Genomic DNA, 20478 nt, shown 5'->3' with positions numbered 1-20478 from the left:
TGCTGGCCTCATGGACAACACATCAGCTACCACATTATGCTTTCCTTTGACATACTCAATGTCAAAGTCGTATGCCTGGAGCTTGCTCACCCACTTTTGTTGCCTCTCCTGCAACTGTTTCTGCTCCAAGAAGAATCTGAGACTGTTGTGATCTGTCTTGACCCAGAACCTGTTTCCCACCAAGTACTGCCTGAACTTGGCTAGCGCATGCATGATGGCTAGCATCTCTTTGTCATAAATGGAGTACAACCTCTCGTGGGGCAGTAGCTTCCGGCTCTCGAAAGCTATCGAGTGTCCCCCTTGCATCAAAACTGCTCCTACACCCTCCCTCGATGCATCACACTCAAGTACAAAGTGTTGTGCAAAATCTGGGAGTGCCAACACCGGGCAGCTGCTCATGACCTGTTTCAAGCGCTCAAAAGTCTCTTGCGCCCCATCTGTCCACTCAAACGCCCCCTTATTCGTTAAATCGGTGAGGGTAGCTGCCAACTGAGAGAAGCCCTTCACAAACTTCCTGTAGTAGGTGCAAATACCAGCAAAACCCTCAACTCCGTCACATTCTGAGGCTCTGGCTAGTTCCGGATGGCCCTGATCTTCTCCTCATGGACTCTCACACTGTCCTCCCCAATAATGTGCCCTAGATAGAGCATCTTCGTCAAACGAACTCACACTTGGACAACTTAGCGTAAAACTGTTGCTCCTCCAAAATACACAATATTATCTCCAAATGTTGCAAGTGTTCCTCCCAGGTTCGGATATAGATCAAAATATCATCGAAGAACACCAACACGAACTTCTGCAACTGCCCATGAAACATGTGGTTCACACAGGATTGGAAGGTGGCACGTGCGATGGTTAGCCTGAAAGGCATAACCAAGAACTCGAAGTGCCCATAGTGGCACCTAAAATATGTCTTACGGACGTCCTGATCACTCACTCTGATCTGGTGGTACCCCGAACGCAAGTCAATCTTGAAGAAGAACTTAGCCCCCCTCAGTTCTTGCATCAACTCATCTCTGCATGGGATAGGGTAACGGTTCTTCAGGGTCTTCTTGTATAGGGCTCGGTAGTCGATGCACATGCGTAAGGTCCCATCCTTCTTCTTCACCAGGACAACTGATGAAGCAAAAGGGGTGGAGCTAGGCCTAATGTGCCCAAGTGCCAACAACTCGTGAATGGCCCTCTCAATCTCATCCCTATATGCCTTGGGATGTCTGTACGGGGTAGTAATCACGGCCTGTATCCCCGGCTCCAACTCAATAGTATGCTCAAAACCAAAATCAAGTGGTTTCCCGGGCATTATGTCTCCAAACCTCAATGTTGCACGAAGCGGGAGCGAAGCGGAAGCGCGGAAGCGGAAGCGGGAGCGCAGAAGCGGAAGCGGGAGCGCGGAAGCGTCATTTTCCAAAAATCTAGGAAGCGAAGCGTCCGCGGAAGCATCTGCTATATATATATATATATATTTTTATATTTTTTTGCATTTATACTCAAAACAAACATCCCAAATACCAAATTAATTGTAGAAGACATAAAAACATGCATATTTTTGCATAAATCAAGATAGATATGGCATCCATGATTCCATTGTAGTTACTAGTATGTACAACAATCATCTATATTCTAGCTATTACAAACATAAATCAAATTTTTAAGCATATTATAAAACATAAAACATTTAAGCATATTATAAAACATAAAACATAGAGCATATTATGATTTATCTAGCAAGTGAGCAACTGTCAACATTTGTCATGTCCAAAATTCAAATAATAATGTTTACAAAATATGTCACTTGGTCACCGCCAAGCCAAAAAGGTTCAAAATTCAAATTCACAAGTCTACAAGTCTCTTCCGGGCCCGAAGCGTGGCGCTTCCGGAGGCCCGAAGCGCCCTCTCAGTTAATAGAAATCTATTTTTAATAGAAATAGATTATAGAAAATAGAAATCTATTTTTAATTGATCACAATTTTAAAAAATTATTTGTTATCATATAAATAAATGATATTAAATTTTATAAATAGTTTTAGTTTTTTATAAATTTATTTAATATTTACTAGATAAATTTTTGAACATGGGAGATTATTTCAAACATATTTTTTATATTTACATTTAATTTTTGAGATTTTGTTATTGTAAATAATAATTTTTATATTATATATATTTGTCCCTTCTAATATATATTTTTTTCAGTATTTTAGATTATTTTAAATTAAAAATATCTAAAACATTTTAAACACTATTCATAAGTTTTCTTTTCCATTTCCTAAAAACAAATTAAGTATTTATAAGATGTATACTCCAGAACTTTCCTTACTGGTTTTTAAAGAATTTTCGTACCAAAATTCGAATTGGAACTTCACTACTATGATCCAAACTACCTATTCAGGACTTGTAGAAGAAGTCAAAGGATATTCCAGTGCCCAGTCCATTTCGACGACCGACCACACATTCTCACGAAGGTTGAAGAAGACACATATAGCAGCAGCTTCACAGAGTTTTCCATTGACGAGTTTCAGGTTTCAATACATACATACGTTTTGATGACAATAATGTCAAATTTGCAAGATGATTTGCATTACCTATCCACACCATTGACCATCGTTTCCTGTGTCGAGCATTGCCATAATTCGAGCAATGTTATAGCGGCCTGCATCCCATATTAATTAGAATCCTTGACAAAGAGCCTGCCAGTTCGAAGCGTGCGCTTCCGGGCCCGAAGCGTGGCGCTTCCAGAGGCCCGAAGCGCCCTCCGAAGCGCGGATCGGGGGCAACGCAACCCAAAAACCAGGAATCGTTTTAAAAATGCGGAATCGCGCTTCGGCTGGAGGTTCCGGAACGCTTCCGTACGGGACGCGATTCCGGCCTAGCATCCGGGGGGGGGCGCTTCCTGCAACTATGCTCCAAACACCACTTGGTACCTATCCAAAATAGCCTGTATGTCTGGGTGTGGTGGCTTGGGCTAACCCCCAGCCTCAGAAATCCTCAACTCCATGGCCCACTCAATGTCACCATGCCTCAAATCAGCCTCCATCCTGTGGGTCGAAACAGTCTGTGGAGGGTAAGAGTGCATACCCCTCAGCAAAACTAATTTTCCATCTGGCCTTGTGAATTCCATCTCTAGCTTCCTCCAATCGGTAATGGCTCAGCCAAGCAAATAGAGCCACTAGACACCCATCAACACATTGGTGTCTGGCACGTCCACCAGAAAAAAGTGGTCTAACACCTAATAGTTCCCCATGGTCACTGTCAAAGGGGGAACATCGCGTGTGCACTGCTTAGTTCCATCTCTCGAGCCTCGGCACAAGTACCAAAAAACCCTCAAACTCCTCGGTTGTGATGCCCCTCCTCTGAACCATCTGTGCATCAATGAAATTCTGGGTAGACCCACTGTCCACCAAAACTGAGACACACTTCCCTTGCATGGTGCCCCTGATCCTCAAGGTCCAAAACTTGGGTACCCCACGTAGAGATGCAAGGATCCCTCCTGTTTGTGCGAAGGGAGCTCCCACTGGTGGTGGTGGTCTCCTCTCCACACATGCTACGCTAACATCTCCACCCACCTCTAGCTCTACATTCTCCTCCAGGTCACTGTCAGAAAATACCTCTAGCCATGGGTAGAACATCCTACAAATCTCGGGCCCTCCCCACTGCGTCCTACAAGGTAGTGGGCCTGTTAGACCTCACCAATCCCTTCAATGGCTCTATTAGCCCCTCTATAAACATGAAGACCCTCCTGGCCTCTGATAGATCAGGCACCATCACTGACAACCTCAAAAACTTTGAGATGTAGGCCTCAGCACTTCCCGTCTGTTTGAGCCTTGTCAGCTCCCCAAAATGCTCCTTCGGGTCTCTCCTCTCGAAACGCTCCAGCACCCTCCTAGTGAAATCCTCATAGGTTGTCACTCCGGCATGCCCCATCCTGGTTAGCCCATGGAACCACCAGTCATGGGCTTCCCCTTCTAAATGCAAAATGGCAATTTTAATTGCCTCTCCTTCTGTCATCTAGTTGAGTTGGAAGTAGACATTCAGCTCCTCAACCCATGCTTTCGCTGAGCTCTTGGACAATCCATCAAAAGTTGGGAGGAACAATCTCCCCATGGTGCACTGTAAATCAGTACCATGTGTAGCTTCCTCCACCTTGCCCCTTTCCCCCGTCATTACTGTGAAAATTTCTGAATCTAACAAACCAGAAATCCTACTACAGTAAATTGATTTGCATTACCTACTGATGTTCTTCATTTTAACAAGTTATTTTCATAAATATTCAGAAAATATTAATGCAAATATATTGCAACCTACACCAATATACAGATCAAATACTGAAAAATAAATGAGACAACCACACAAAGGACACACTTATTTTTCGACTAAACATCCCCAAAAAATGGGAAAACAGGTGCAGCAAAGATGAGGGTTTTATTATTCAGCAAATTTATGAATACAACGAGGGTGCCAAATCCAGCTCACCCAAGAGAGAATAAACCTGGCAAAAGTACCTCTATCCAGAGACAGATATTTTGACAGATCCAGCAACAGGATCATCAAACCCCACAGGTGATTGCGTTATCCCTGGTGCTATGCAGCGATGGCTGCTCCGAGCGCTGCACTGGAACTGCGTCACCTCCCCTAGTTGCTGCGTCACCCTCCCAGTGAGCCTTCTTGGCTCAAAAATCAATCGACTGAACTGATACCCGATCTACCTCAGAGAAAACCCAGCGCTGCCTCCAAGTGACTGCGTCAGCCCTCCAGCCTCTGTGTCACCCTCCTGGTGTTGCGTTGTCTCTCCCTAGTGTTGTGTTGCCTCTCTGCTATATATTCTCGGCCTTGGACGAAAGTCCCACTGCCGAACTACCCCTCTCTGCACTAGAAGCTCACTCCAAAATTCTCCGGAAACCACGCCCTAGAATTTCGATTTAGCTCAAGTCTTGCTCTCCCTGTGTGAGTCCTCCAATTGACCCCAAGCCTTCCTTTATACTTTTCCTGTTGAGAAATCAACCACTATGATCTAATCTCTAATCAACGACTAAGATTAAATTAGACTTGATCCTCGTCTCTTAGAAGCTTCTCACCCATATTTTCATTAATACCCATTAATATTTTAGTTTTCCTAAGTTTAGACTTAGGAACCCCATTAAAAATATTAATTATTTTAACAAAATACAATCCGGGTGGAATTTCATCAAACGATTTCTGGGTCCTGGAGATCTCATGTGTTCTAGCCCCTCAACAAAATTTCGGAACTAGAGCACATCCGATGTACACAAAAATCAACACTCCCTCTTTGTGAGGAATGTGCTCTAGGAATACTTCCCAGCAAAAGTATCACACTGATCCACGACATCGGTCCTCTGCGTTGTTGATGCTCAGCCCGTTGCCCTTCATCCACTGTGCTGCTGCAATCTGTATTGTTACCCATGACACTGCCATTGTCACTGTTGCATCTGTACTATAGCTTCTTCTCAATACACTGCATTATGCTGCCCATAGCACTGCCACCGCTAACTGTTGCATTGCAACTCAGTTGCTGAGAAGTACGCAACTGAAAAAGCCACCCAAACACTAACATGTTGGTCAGTCTGGATGCCCCTTGACGCTGAAGCTACCTCTGCTGCTAATCAGCATTAACCCTCTGATGCTACTGCGTTGTTGTTGTATCTCTTTTGTGCCTTCCGCACTACGACAACACTCTATTGCGTTGCTTCAGACTTTGGCACTCTAGCTCTGCCACTGATGTTCCATCATCCCTCGCACCAACTGACTCCCGTCATTCTGCTACTGTCATTAAGGGCTCTCAGCTCTCGTAGCCGTATGTGATCCAAGAATTTGGGCACCTCAAGGATCCTTCCCCCTCATGTAGTCCTCCCGACTACAGCTCAATATCGCCCCACCTCTTAACTAGAGGTGCATGAGCACTCATGGTGCAATCTTCATCGTCCTCTTTGTGAACTTGCGTTGGAGCAGCCTTTGAGTCAGACTTCTCTTCTTTGCCCTTCATCCAAGGGCACTGTGTGGCGAAATGACCCATTTCTCCACATCTGAAGCATCTAGCTTTGGATATGTCCTTCTTCTTTCGTTTTTTCTTCCCTTGCTATCCTGTTGATGTGAGAGCCGCATCCTCCTCTTCCTCCTTCTTGATTCTGATCCCTTTGTTGTTGCTTCCTGCCTTGGTCAATCGTTTGATCTCTTCCTGTCGAAGAGTTGCCCACATCTCCTCTCAATTGGGAAGAGAAGCCTAGCCCAAGATGCTTTAGACAAAGGTTTCCCAGTCTTCAGTGACTGCATTCAAGGCAGTCTTGACCATAAATTCAGGATCTGGTGTAGCCCCTACGGAAGTTAGCTGGTCACGGATCCTTTGCAACCTGAGAAGGAAGGGATCGATTTCTTCTCCCTTTTGCATTTGAAACTGTCTCAGCTAACTCTCAAGCAACATCTTCTGTTGAATGGAAGTTCCCTCGTACAATGTGGTCAAGGCCTACCACATTTCCCTTGTTGTGTCTTACTCAGCAATATGTGGGATCACATGATCCTTGCCCCGTCCAAAAAAATGCACTTTGCTTTTGCTTGATCCTCCACGTACTTCTTGAGAGGATCAACATCAACCGGAATAGCAACCGTCTTCAAGGCATAATCCTTCATGTGATTTTTATCCAAAAATGTCAGGATCCTAGCCTTCCAGATGACAAAGTTGGATGCTCCATCCAACCTGTCCTGATCGCTCAGTTTGTTAATGGCCATTTCTACTCAAATGAATGTCGAACTAGTTCTCTTCTCCCTTTTCGATGCTGCCCCGGCAAAACTTGGATCTGGATTTCTTTGGTGCTAAAAAACCTCTAAGGAACAAGCTCCCTTTGAATTTTGATTTCCTTCATGGAAATCCTTCTGCCAACCATTGTTGAACCACCCCTCTCTGATCTCTCTTTGTTGTTGCTCAGCACTGGATCTAGATTTCTTGGCAAAAAATCTTCTGAGGAACTGATTCCCTCTACTTTACTTCTGCCCCACTAGGTATTGTTCTGCGCCAACAGAATCAACACCCCACCAGCAACTCTAGATGAAATTTGTGTTGCACCTCTAGCCACAGCAACCAAAAAAACGAGAATCAACACTCTCTGCGCTGGCCTAGTAACCACTGCGTTGCCCTCTATAGCAACAGCGTCACCCAATCAGGCTAACGCTGGCTTTATGTAAGCCTCCCTTGGTGACTGTGTCACCCTTCCTCTGCTCTCTCGCCCAAAAATTGCGTTGTCTCTTGGAACAGCTGTCTTCACAAATAGATTTTCCTTTGTCCTTTCGTCGATGGCTTCAATCCTCCTTGATCTGCAATTGCTCTAATACCATGTGAAAATTTCTAAATCTAACAAACCAAAAATCCTACTGCAGTAAACTAATTTGCATTAGCTACTGGTGTTCTTCATTTTAACAAGTTATTTTCAAAAATATTCAGAAAATATTAATGCAAATACATTGCAACCTACACCAATATACAAATCAAGTACTGAAAAATAAATGAGACAATCACACAAACGACACTTATTTTCGGACTAAACGTCCTCGGAAAAACCCAGTGTGGGAAAACCGATGCAGCAGAGATGAGGGTTTTATTATTAAGCAGATTTCTGAATACAACTAGCGTGCCAAATCTAGCTCACCCAACAGAAAATAAACCCGACAGAAGTACCTCTATCTGAAGACAAATATTTTGGTGGATCCAACAACTGGAAGATCAAACCCCACAGGTGACTGCGCTATCCCCAGTGTTGTGCAGCGATCGCTGCTCCCAGCGCTGCGCTGGAACTACATCACCTACTCTAGGAGTTGCGTCACCCTCCCAGTGAGCGTTCCCGGCTCATAAATCAATCTGCTGAATTGATGCCCGATCTGCCTCAAAGAAACCCCAGCGCTGCCTCTAAGTGACTGTGTCAACCCTCCAGTCTCTACGTCGCCCTCCTGGAGCTGCGTTGTCTCTCCCTAGTGTTGTGTTGCCTCTCTGCTATGTAATCTCGGCCTTGGACAAAAGTTCCATTGTCGAACTGCCCCTCTCTGCACTAGAAGCTCACTCCGAAATTCTCAGCAAACCAGTCCCCAGAATTTCAATTTAGCTCAAGTGTCGCTCTCCCTATATGTGTCCTCCAATTGACCCCAAGCCTTCCTTTATACTTTTTGTTGAAATTTGAAGACTAAAAAAAGGTTTCCTGCAATCCCAACCCAATGTTAATTTCACCTTATCACTCCCATTCAGTTAAATGACCTTCCCCATAAATATACATTCAACATATAGAATTTTGGAAATGAAATTTCAGATTAAAACACATGGGACTGTCAACATATGCTAAAAATAAATATGGACATAACCAGACCAGCAACACACATAAAAATACACACAGATTTTTGGTCAACTTAGACCCAGGCAAAACCCTTTCAATCTTCTCCGAGGAAAACCTGTTAGAGAGCTCTTCAAATATATTTATCTTTCAAGTTCAGGAAAAATACATATGCAAACAAAACAATACAGCAAAATACAACTTATCTCTTCAACCCAAAACTCCTTGAAAACTATGCCCACTTTGCCTTGATTTTCGTGCCGACTTAAAGCTAAAAATATGTACTGTACGGATACGGCTGTACGGATTGTACTGTATAGATTGTATGGATTTTTTTTCAATAAAAAAATCAAAAACTTCTCTTGAACAATGTGCAACTCACAGCGTTCAATGTTGTTCATACTGTACCTTCTGATGTTTTCTATGCCTTGATTTCCATGCCCAACTTTGCCCAGAAATCACTCCTTCAGCTTACTACAACAAATTTCTCTTTCAGAACTTTTCTCCAGTGCTGAACCTCCTTTCTCCAATCTGCTCATGAAGAATGAATGTAGTCTCTCTTTTCTTTTCCCCCTTTTGCCTCCCTAAATGACTTTTGGGCAACCCTAAGATCTAATGGCTCAGATTCATTTAGATCAAGGGATGAGAATAAATGTGCATTTCATTCTCACTTTCTATTTTTTAACTCACCCATTAAATAAAGTACCCACATTGTACTTTATGTCTAAATTCACTTTATAATTTAACATTGACTTTACCACTTATAAAGTCACTTTCACTTTACAAAGTCACACTTAGGAAAAGAATTATTTTGGACACTTTTCCCTAGGTAGAGACTAACCCATAGGAAACCACTTGTCCAAGGTACATTAAAAATCAACAATGCCTCTTACCAAGGAAAGTGTTTCTCACCACACCCATTTTGTCCCTAAAATGGACATGGTTGCCTCTTAGCAAGGACTTCGTGAGAACATCGGCCACTTGTTCATCTGTTGATATATACTCCAGCTTCACTGCCCCTTTCTGAACATAGTCCCTAATGAAATGATATATGATGTCAATGTGTTTTGACTTGTCATGAAACACTGGATTCTCTGTGAGTTTAATGCAACTCTAATTATCACAGTGAATGACTGTCGATCTCAACTCCTGATCAAATAGGCCATACAACAACTTGCAAAGCCAAATGGCCTCACAACTAGCCTGACTAGCAACCATATACTTAGCCTCAGAAGCACTCAAAGCACCTAACTTTTGCTTTTGATTGAACCATGACACAACTGCCAAACCCAATCCAAAGCAACACCCTGAAGTGTTTTTCCTGTCAGAAGCACAGCATGCCCAATCTGAATCTGTGTAACCTACCAACCTCACTCCATCTCCCCGCCTATAGTCCAGACCATAATCAACAGTCCCTTGCACGTAGCGAAGAATGTGCTTTGCAGCTACCCAGTGCACTTTCCTGGGCTCAACCATGAACTGGCTAAGTGTGTTCACTGCAAAGCATATATCTGGCCTACTGTTGACTAAATACATCAAGGACCCAATAAGTTGCCTATACAATGTGGGATCCACCAAACTAGAATCTAAAGCATGAAGCTTCTTCCAGTTGGTGATCATAGGTGTAGACATGGGTCTACAGTCTGCAATGTGAAATATGCTCAACACATCCACAACATACTGCCCCTGCCCCAAAAAGATATGCCCCTCCTCTTGCCACACCTCAAGCCCTAAAAAGTAATGCATCAGCCCAATGTCCTTCTTCTCGAACTCCATAGCAAGATCCTCCTTGCAACCACTAATCAGTCTCTCTACCCCAGTAATGAACAAGTCTTCAACATACAACACAAGAATGAGTAGATCATCCCCTACAACAATGTAGTATAGGTTCGGATCTGCATCACTCTTCGTGAAACCCATCTGTTGCAAGAAAGTATCAATCCTCAAATACCAATCTCTCGGAGCTTGCTTAAGGCCGTAGAGTGCTCGCCTCAACCGGCATACATGGATCTCCCGCCCAAGTACCTCAAAGCCCTGTGGCTGCTCAACATACACTTCGTTCAGAAATGCGGCCTTCACATCCATATAATGGATCTGCCAACCCATTTCTACAGTAATAGAAACAAGGGACCGGATAGAATTGTACCGAGCCACGGGAGCAAAGGTCTCATCATATTCAACTCTCTCTATATGTGAGAACCCTCTAGCCAAAAACCTTGCCTTAAACTTCTCAATGTTGTCATCCGCAGCATGCTTGATCTTGTAAAGCCACCTGGAAGTAACAACTAACTTGCCCTCAAGCCTAGGCACCACTTCCCAGACATTGTTCTTAATGATAGAGGCATACTCCTCCACCATAGCCTCTCTCCATACCTCCTAGCTGGCATCCTCCTCATAGCTAGTAGGCTCAGAGTCAACAATGCTGGTAGCCCTGGCTACATAACTGCAAAACTGCTCAGGTAGAACACTCTCCTTGTTCACCCTCTTCGTAGGACCAATGGACTCTACTTCCTTCAAGGTGTCTTGAAGCCACTTAGGCCTCCTCTTCCCTGAAGAAGATTCCCCCAAAGGGAACCTCATCCAACCTGGTGAACCTGAAGGTCTGCCAACTGACCCCGGTGTGTCTGTACCTGCACTTGTCTTCAAAGAACCTGTACTAGCACTTGTGCCTATGTCAGCTGAAGTGCCATGTGAACTATGTACCAAAGGACGCCCTAAAGAAGTGCTCAGTGAACTCGCCACTGGTGCCCCAGATGTCACTGACACTAAAGTACCTCCTGTACCAGTCGATCCAGAACCCTAAGGTCCTGCTCCTTGTACCTGACCTCCCTGTTGAGGAGAAATTTGTGACTCTCTCTCATCATAGTCCTATGATCTCTGATAGGCCCTCTCCGCCTCGAAATTCACATCCCTCCTAATCACCACTCTCCGTTTAGAAGGAACGAAGATTTGATAGGCTTTCAAAGTCTCACTGTAACCCATAAAGATACCCTTCTCTACCATGGGTTCCAGCTTCGTCCTCTGCTACTTGGGGATATAAGAATATGTGAGACATCCAAAGATATGAAAATGTGCCACATGAGGCTTCTCTACAGTGAAAACCTCCTCCGGAGTCATATTCCCCAATACTCTGTGAGGACCCCTGTTCTAAATATAAACAACTGTATTCCAGGCCTCAGCCCACAAAAACAAAGGCAACCCCTAAACATGAATCATCGCTCTAGCATCCCCAACAATAGCTCTGTTCTTCCTTTAAGACACCCCATTTTGTTGGGGGTTGTAAGGAACCATGAACTCTCTCATAATGCCCTCCTGTGCACAGAAGTCAGAAAACCCACCATCAGTGTACTCACCACCATTGTCTGACCTCAAGACCTGAATCTTCCTACCTGTCTGCTTTTCCACAAGAGCTTTGAAAACTTTAAAGTGACTGAAGACCTCAACCTTGGTCTTTAGGAAATATATCCAAGTCCTCATAGAGTACTCATCAATGAATATAACATAATACTCATAACCACCCAAAGACACATGAGACATACGGCCACTAACATCAAAATGAATCAACTCTAGTATACTTGTAGATCTGTTGTTGCTTGTTGGGAATGGGAACTTGGTGTACTTGCCCAAAGCACACCCTCTACAGACCTCATAATGCTCGACATTGAAATCAGGAACTCCATTAGTGATCTCCCTCAGTACTCTCAAAGCTCCATGATGTATATGCGCCATCATCTGGTGCCATAACTCGCACAAGTCCCTACTGCTGGTGGTAGTAGTGTGAGTGCTACCAGATGTGCTACTCACCAATGCTCCTGCCGACTGAAAACTGAACCTGTATAGTTTCTCAGAGCGGACTCCAATCACTTTGGCCGAAGTGATGGAAGCTCCCCTGGGATGCATCAATACCTGCCCTCCTGAGAAAGTGACATCAAACCCCTTCTCCTCCATAGCAAACACTGAAATCAAGTTCTTCTTCATCCCCGGAACATACAAAACATCCAAGACCTTCAAAGGAGGCAAAGACTCCCTCTCAAAAATCACAGTCCCCACACCAACAGCGCTCACAGTGTGGTCATCTCCTAATACAATCTCAATATCAAGTGCCCTCTCTACAAGCTCTAAAAAGAACTCCCGTGCACCTGTCATATGGCGGGAAACCCCGCTGTCTATGTACCACACATCGGATGATGTACTCCTACTAGATGTAGATGTAATAAATGCAAAGTCTTGGTCAAACTATGAAGCAAACTACTCCACCTCTGTTGAAGTTGCAGTACCCTTCTTCCCCTTGTTCTTCCTCTCAGGACACGTAGCAGCATAGTGTCCCATCTTCTAACATGCCCAACATTTGACTTTGGACATATCTGTATCTTACATCTTCTTCTTTTCCTTTCCCTTAGCCCCATCTGATGAGGCCCCTTTCTTGGCCTTCCCTTTGTTCTCCCCCCAAGCTATCAAGGCTACATCCTCCTCATCTACTATCTTCACCCCACCACTGTCAGTCTTTCGTATCTCATGCTACACACAATCATCCCAAAATTTGTCCCAATTGGGAAGTTTCTCCCTAGAGGTAACAACATCTCCAAAGACTTCCCAAGACTTAGGAAGTCCCGCTATAGCTATCTTGACTAACTCTGTGGGTGCAACTGCCTCACCAATCGCAGTCAAATCATCACGTACCTGTTTGACCCTGCCAAGATAATGAACTACACTTTCAGCCTTTGTCATCCTAATGTTCTTCAATTGTTCTTTGAGTACCATCTTCCTGTTGTCATTGGTACTTTGATAGAGAGTGGTTACTGTTGATTTGGGGTAGCATAGGATGTGCTCTAGCCACGAAAATTGGTGGAGAGGCTAAGGCACATGAGATCTCCAATACCCAAAAAGGGTTTGGGCAGATTCTAAATAGTTTGGGAGATATTAAAATAATTAATATTTTAATTGGAGTCCCTAAGGATAAACTTAGGGAAAATAAAATATTAATGTGAATTAATATAAAACTGTGTTAGAAGGGTCCAAAATTCATGGATCAAGTCAAATCTAATTTTAGCCGTTGATTAGGGACTTAATCTCGATCGTTGATTTGTCAACGAGAAAAAAGTATAAGAGGAGGCTTGAGGGTCACTTAGAGAACACACTGAGGGAGACCAGTCAGTTCAATTTCTAGAGCGGGGTTAGCTGAGAAATTGAACCAGTGGTCTCGTGAGCAGTCAAGAGGCAGCAAGTACGAAACAGAGAGACGGGATCAGCCACTGGAGATCAGCGCTGAGGCAGGAGAGGAAAACGCATGGCTTTTCAGGTAGACGAAGAGGCAGCAGAAGACTGCGCAGTCACTAGCTGGGCCTGCGTGGGTGACGCAAAGAGGCCCAAGGCTGATGCAGTCAAGCAGGGGCTGACGCGGAGGGTTTGACGGCCACGCAGAGGTCAGCCGGGCTGACGCTGGGATTGGGAGAACTATTGGAGAATTATTTCTCTTTATGGGTAAGCCAATTTGGCACCCTGTTGTACTGAAGAATTGCTGAATAATAAAATCCTCCCTTGCTGCACCGATTTTCCCATGTTGGGATTTTCCGGGGACTGTTGTCCAAAATATCTGTGTCAATGTGTTAATACTTGTGCATATGTTTGTTTCTGTATTACGATGTGATATCTGTAGCGGTATTTATTTTAATGTTTATTGAAGTAATTTCATAAATAACTTATTGTGGAATAAGTAGGAAAAATAAATCAGTTGCTGCGATGATAGAATTTTCACATGGTATCAGAGTGAGTAATCAGAGACAGAAAGGGAAAATCAGTTATGGGTCAAGACCACGATGTAGAGGCATCCACGTCAGGGGACTCACACAGATTTTCAAAAGGTTGCACAAGATAAAGAGATTTCGATTTCTCTATGTTGGCTTCCAGACTAGAAGAAGAAGTGGCGTGTATGACTAGTGTTGTAACATCAGAAGTATGGTATACAGACAGTGGAGCTTCGTGGCATATGACGGGAATTAGGGAGTATTTCTCAGAATATCGAGAAGAGAAGATGAACTTTCAGATCACCATGGGGAACAAGGCAAAGTGCACTCCAGTAGGGAAGCGTACCATAGTTTTTCAAACAGAATCGGGAGAACGGTTTTGTGCTACAAATGTGTTGCATGTACCAGGATTGGGGATGAACTTACCTTCTGTGTTGCAACTACAAGGCAAGGGCTATGACGTCTACTTCATCAAGGAGAAGGTATATGATCTGAAAATGGGGCACTTAGGCTTCTTGTCTAACTTACAAGAACCTCTCCCAATTCCAAAGCTTTAAATATTCCCAAGTCTTATTGATTAACCAATGCGGAATTAAATGTGTGCTTGACAATATAAGTGTATGCTTATGTTTGTTTTAAACTGTTCAAGTGCTGTAAATTAATTTGCTTAAACTGATATAAAGCAAATAGCAGTAATTAAAAACAGCAAATACAATGCAGCAATAAAACACACACAGAACAGCAATATTAATTTGGAGTTCACCAAAAACCTTTGGGCTACATCTCCTTGAGCTCTAGTCAACTCGACTAGGCTCTCTGGAATTATGGCAGCAATCTTTTTACAAGCTCTCTGGCTCAACTCCACGGTTTAACACATAAACAATGGGTTTAGAATGCCATTTTGTCCCCAGCTCTGAAGCTCTCGGCCTTCTTGCTCTAGCTTTTGCTCTTAGGCTCTCGCGCTGGCTCTTATGCCTCTCAATCGTGCTCTCAGACTCAGCAACCCCTCTGTCTCTGTCATTGAACGGCTTTTAAGCCTATCGGCGCTTCTCTGTTCGTTTCATCTCTTGGGCTCTCTGGCTTCCCGGCCTCTGTCCACTCAGATCCCCCTCTGAGCGTTAGCAATCATTGCTAAACGCTTTCAAGGATGGTGGCCACCTGTTCTGTAACGAAATGGGTCATCGGGCCTTTGAAATCCCCAGAAACAGCGTTCTCTGTGTTCATAGAGAAATACACTAAAAACTTTGAAAAATAGCGAAACTTCCATTTATCGGATTTGAAATGTTATCAATTTCGCTTTACAACTCCTATCGAGTCTGCCTTTATGTCGTTTATTGCATCCCCACTGTTGATATGGGAGATCTAGATCCAACGGCTGTGGTTCATTTCGGGCGGCTCTTTCGTACGGGGATTAACCGCCTGATAAGGGTGGTTTTATCTCTCCAGGGTCTGTACATGTGGCAGCCAATGTATGGGCTCGGGCGAAGCCTGGCCAAAACCATTTACCACCCACGGCCCGCCCGAAATCCTGCATGTTTCATGATTTACTTTGTATTTTAAAAATACATTAAAACATTGAAATATCGCAAAACGGCTTTATGGCGGACTTGAAATATTTATGAAGTGGCATTTACAAACCCTTTCGGGTCCAGTTTCATCGCATCAGCGCTTCCCTGCGTATTTTGTTTATTAAACAAAATACATGAAATACATAGCAAAACACCTTTTTACGGAACTGAAAATATTTTAAACTTGGTCTATAATCCCGTCGGGTCCGGCCATCGCATCGCATATGGTATCGGCCCCACTCCTTTGAATAGCTTCGATGCGATAATGCGATGCGATTAATTGCAATCGCATATACCCACGGTCCCGCCTTAAGCCTCATGCCATCACCGATTGCGATCCGCCGATATCGACGATCGCAATATCACATCGTCCCGGTCCTATCGCATGTCTGCCTCCGATATCCTCCGCTTGTCACTGCCAATTGCGATATGCCGATCGAATCTGGACCGTTGATCAGCTAGATCTGACAGCTCCTGTGCAAAGTTGGTTTGACCTCTGATAGGCTTGTTTTCCGCTATTTCTTCATGTTTTTGCCTCCCGATAGTGTTTTCCGCCATTTTGTGAAGGTTTTCCTTTGCTATAGTTTTTGGATTTTGAAGACTTAGAAGGTTTTTAGGACCCATTTTTAGGGAATTTTTCCCCTTTTTCCAAAGGGAAAAAAGCAACTTCATTTTATGATAATTTCCGCATCCTAAGTCCATTTTTTCCCATTCAAGTTGCAGAAGATTCAGAATGAGACGATCTCTGCAATGGGGCTAGTTCCAGGAACTTACTTGGACTTTCATTTTTCCTCTGTGAGGAACACTTAGACTTAGGAGTCTATCCAAAATCCATTTTGGATCAGTATACGTCAAACACCCGAGCTGGAAAAAGATAGTGCAGATCGGGATCAAAAGTAATGGTTGCATAGATAGCAACTAGAATCACCAATGGCACTAATAGGCAGTCATGGAGACAAGGACTTGAACAAACTATGGCACAGAAAAATGGGTCACTTGCACCATGGAGCTCTGAGAATTCACAGGAGCACTGTAACAAGAGTTCTGGAGTTGAGTACGAAACGAGATGATGTATGCAGGGGATGTGCTCTAAGAAAGTATGCCAAGGCAACATTTCCTAGGAGCAAACACAGGGCCAAGAGTGTACTAGGATTGATACACTCTGATATCTGTGGACCTATGTCCGTCAAAGCTCTTAGTGGTGCCGAGTATTTCCTTACTTTCATTGATGACCACTCAAGGAAAACTTGGATTTATTTTCTGAAAACCAAGGATTAGGTTTTCTGTCGATTCAAGGAGTTCAAGGCTCTAGTGGAGAATTTGACTAGGAAGAAAATAAAAGTTTTGCGTTCAGATAATGGAGGAGAATATGTCGATAAGGACTTCATTGATTTTTGCGCTAAGGAGGGCATCAGAAGAGAGTGGATAGCTCCATATAATCCAGAGCAGAATGGGGTAGCAGAAAGAAAGAACAGGACTATTGTAGAAGCAGCTAGGGCCATGATGTATGATCAGGATTGTGGGCAGAAGCATGCAACACAGCAGTCTATGTTCAGAACAGGAATCCTCATCAGGCAGTGGGAAAGATTACTCCAGAGAAAGTCTTCACAGGGAAGACACCTGAAGTTAGTCATTTCAGGATATTTGGGAGTTTAGCATATTGCCGCATACCCGAAGAAAAGAGGAAAAAGCTGGATCAGACTGCGGAAAAGGGATTTCTGGTAGGATATAGCGTGAACACTAAGGCATACAAAATCTATCTTCCAGGGAGCAGGAAGGTAGTAGTATGACGAGATGTAAAGTTCATGAAGGACAGGGCTTTCAGAAGATCTAGCGAGATGCCTTCCGAGGAGCAATCGAAAGAGGAGCCATTGGTTAAACCTCTTCAATCAACAGAAGTAAAGAATTCTTCCTCAGGACAGGAAGATTCTCAAGATGAGGAGTAGCGAACAGAAGCACCCGCTGGCAAAGGAAGAACTAGCAAGGAACTTCATCAAATTCTGTGAGATACAGAGGACTTAATTGGTGCACCAAGAAATAATAAGAGGGAGTGAAAACAGCCAGATAGATATCAGGCATTAGTAGCTCAGGATGGATAGCCTGCCAATTTCATGGAGGCAGCTCAACATCAGGTTTGGCTAGATGCGATGGTAGAGGAATACAACTCCATAATGGTAAACGATGTCTGGGAGGTGGTGCCTAGACCTCAAGACAGCTCAGTGGTAGGTTCAAGATGGATCTACAAGATCAAATATGTTGCAGACAGCAGTGTTGAGAAATACAAGGCCATGTTTGTGGCTAAGGGGTATGCTCAAAAAGAAGGGATTGACTATGAGGAGACCTCTGCCCCTGTAGCCAGGTATACATCTATTAGGACCATGATATCTCTTGCAGCCCAGATGGGATGGGAGATCCATCAAATAGATGTCAAAACGGCATTTCTGAATGGGGTAATAGAAGATGAGGTATACATTGAACAACCAAAGCGCTTTGAGACCCATGAGAAGAAGTCTCATGTATGCAGATTGAAGAAAGTCTTATATGGGCTGAAACAGGCACAGAGAGCATGGTGGTCAAATAGATGACTACTTGCAGAAGATGGGGTTTGTCAAGAGTGACGCGGATCCAAATCTCTACTATTTGGTTGTAGAGAACGAGCCGCTAATCTTAGTATTAGATGTGGATGATCTCTTTCTGACGAGATCATCGAGACTCATTGGGGACTGCAAGAAGAATCTAGCCACATAATTCGATATGAAGGATTTGGGACGAATGCACTACTTCCTAAGGTTGGAAGTTTGGCAACAGAAGGGAGAAATCTTCCTTGGGCAAGGGCGGTATGGTACAGAAATCCTGAAAAGATTCGGGATGGAGGACTATAGACCTATGGCTACGCCAATGACCACAAACTGGAAAAAGATTGATGCATCAGAAGACAAGGATGTCGATCCCACCCTATACAGGCAGCTCATAGGGTCCTTCATGTATTTGGTCAATACCAGGCCAGACATCTGCTATGCCGTCAACCCCCTCAGTCATTTCATGGTGGAACCGAAGAGGGCACACTGGGCAGCAGCCAAACATGTTCTCGGGTATTTACAGGGAACAGTGAATTATGGACTCTTGTACACCAGGAGTAAGGATATCAGATTGAGTGGATTTACTGATGTAGATTGGGCAGGAAGTTCAGTGGATCGGAAAAGTACCTCTGGGTACTGTTTCAACATTGGATCAGGAATGACCTCCTGGTGTAGTAGGAAATAGAAGTCCGTGGCTCTGAGCTCATCTGAGGCAGAATATATGGCGGCAAGCACAGCTTCGTGTGAGGCCATATGGCTTAGAAAACTGCTTGTGAACCTATTCAGAAGGAATATGGAGGCGACCAGGATCATGTGCGATAATCAGAGTTGCATCAAGCTCTCTAAGAATCCAGTGTTTCATGATAGGTCGAAGCATATTGATATCCGGTGTCACTTTGTCAGGGATTGTGTCCAACGAGGAGCTGTACAGTTGAGCTACACTCCTACATGACAACAGGTGGAGGACATCCTCACCAAGGCCCTTGGAAAGACAAAGTTTGACTACTTCAGGGAAAAGATGGGGATGGTAAAGAACTCGTCTCAGTAGTAGAAATGGGAGTGATAACAGCAAGGATGCAAAGAGAGTAGCAGTAACAGTAGCAAAGCCATGGGCAGCAGTACAGGATGCAACAGTGCAGAGGATGTTGGGCAGGGAGGCTTAGCATCAGCACAGGGACCGATGCCAGATGATCAGGGTGATACTCAATGAGGAGTATTACAAGAGCACAGTCCTCGCTAAGAGGGAGTGTTGATTTGGGGTAGCATCGGATGTACTCTAGCCACGAAAATTGGTGGAGAGGCTAAGGCACATGAGATCTCCAATACCCAAAAAGGGTTTTGGCAAATTCTAAACAGTTTGGGAGATATTAAAATAATTAATATTTTTAATGGAGTCCCTAAGTATAAACTTAGGGAAAATAAAATATTAATGGCAATTAATATAAAACTGTGTTAGAAGGGTCCAAAATTCATGGATCAAGCCAAATCTAATCTTAGTTGTTGATTAGGGACTTAATCTCGACTGTTGATTTGTCAATGAGAAAAGTATAAGAGGAGGCTTGAGGGTCACTTAGAGAACATACGGAGGGAGACCAATCAGTTCAATTTCTGGAGCAGAGTTAGCTGAGAAATTGAACTAGTGGTCTGGTGAGCAATCAAGAGGTAGCAACTACGGAGCAAAGAGAAGGGATCAGCAACTGGAGAGAAGGGATCAGTGACTGGAGATCAGCGCTGAGGCAGAACAGGCAAACGCAGGGAGATTAGCACTAAAGCAGGAGAGGCAGACGCAGGGAGATCAGCACTGAGGCAGGAGAGGCAGACGCAGTCAAGATGCAGAGGGAGCAAAAGATTGCGCAGTCACTAGCTGGGCCTGCGTGGGTGATGCAAAGGGTTTGAGAGCCACGCAAAGGTCAGTTGGGCTGATGCTAGGATTGGGAGAAGTGCTGGAGAATTATTTCTCTTTGTGGGTAAGCCAGTTTGGCACCATGTTGTACTGAAGAATCGCTGAATAATAAAATCCTCCCTTGCTGCACCGGTTTTCCCACATTGGTTTTTTCCAGGGACTATTGTCCAAAATATCTGTGTCAATATGTTAATACTTGTGCATATGTGTGTTTCTGTATTACGGTGTGATATCTGCAGCAGTATTTATTTTAATGTTTATTGAAGTAATTTCATAAATAACTTATTGTGGAATAAGTAGGAAAAATAAATCAGTTGTTGCAGTGATAGAATTTTCACAGTTAGAGTTGTCCACATCTGATAT

General features: G+C 43.8%; 1 protein-coding gene across 1 annotated transcript in view; it reads right to left on the bottom strand.

Annotated features, from left to right (window-relative positions):
* Positions 1-20478, bottom strand: part of BSH (transcription regulatory protein SNF5, putative (BSH)) — a 424444-nt gene that overhangs the window by 271462 nt on the left and 132504 nt on the right. The gene's annotated exons all lie outside the window — the stretch shown is intronic.

This window comes from Pinus tabuliformis, chromosome J, assembly GCF_031772625.1.
Source record: "Pinus tabuliformis cultivar Carrire ecotype Pingquan chromosome J, CPIR1, whole genome shotgun sequence".
NCBI classification, from domain to species: domain Eukaryota; kingdom Viridiplantae; phylum Streptophyta; class Pinopsida; order Pinales; family Pinaceae; genus Pinus; species Pinus tabuliformis.
This window is presented reverse-complemented; position numbering and strand designations above follow the sequence as displayed.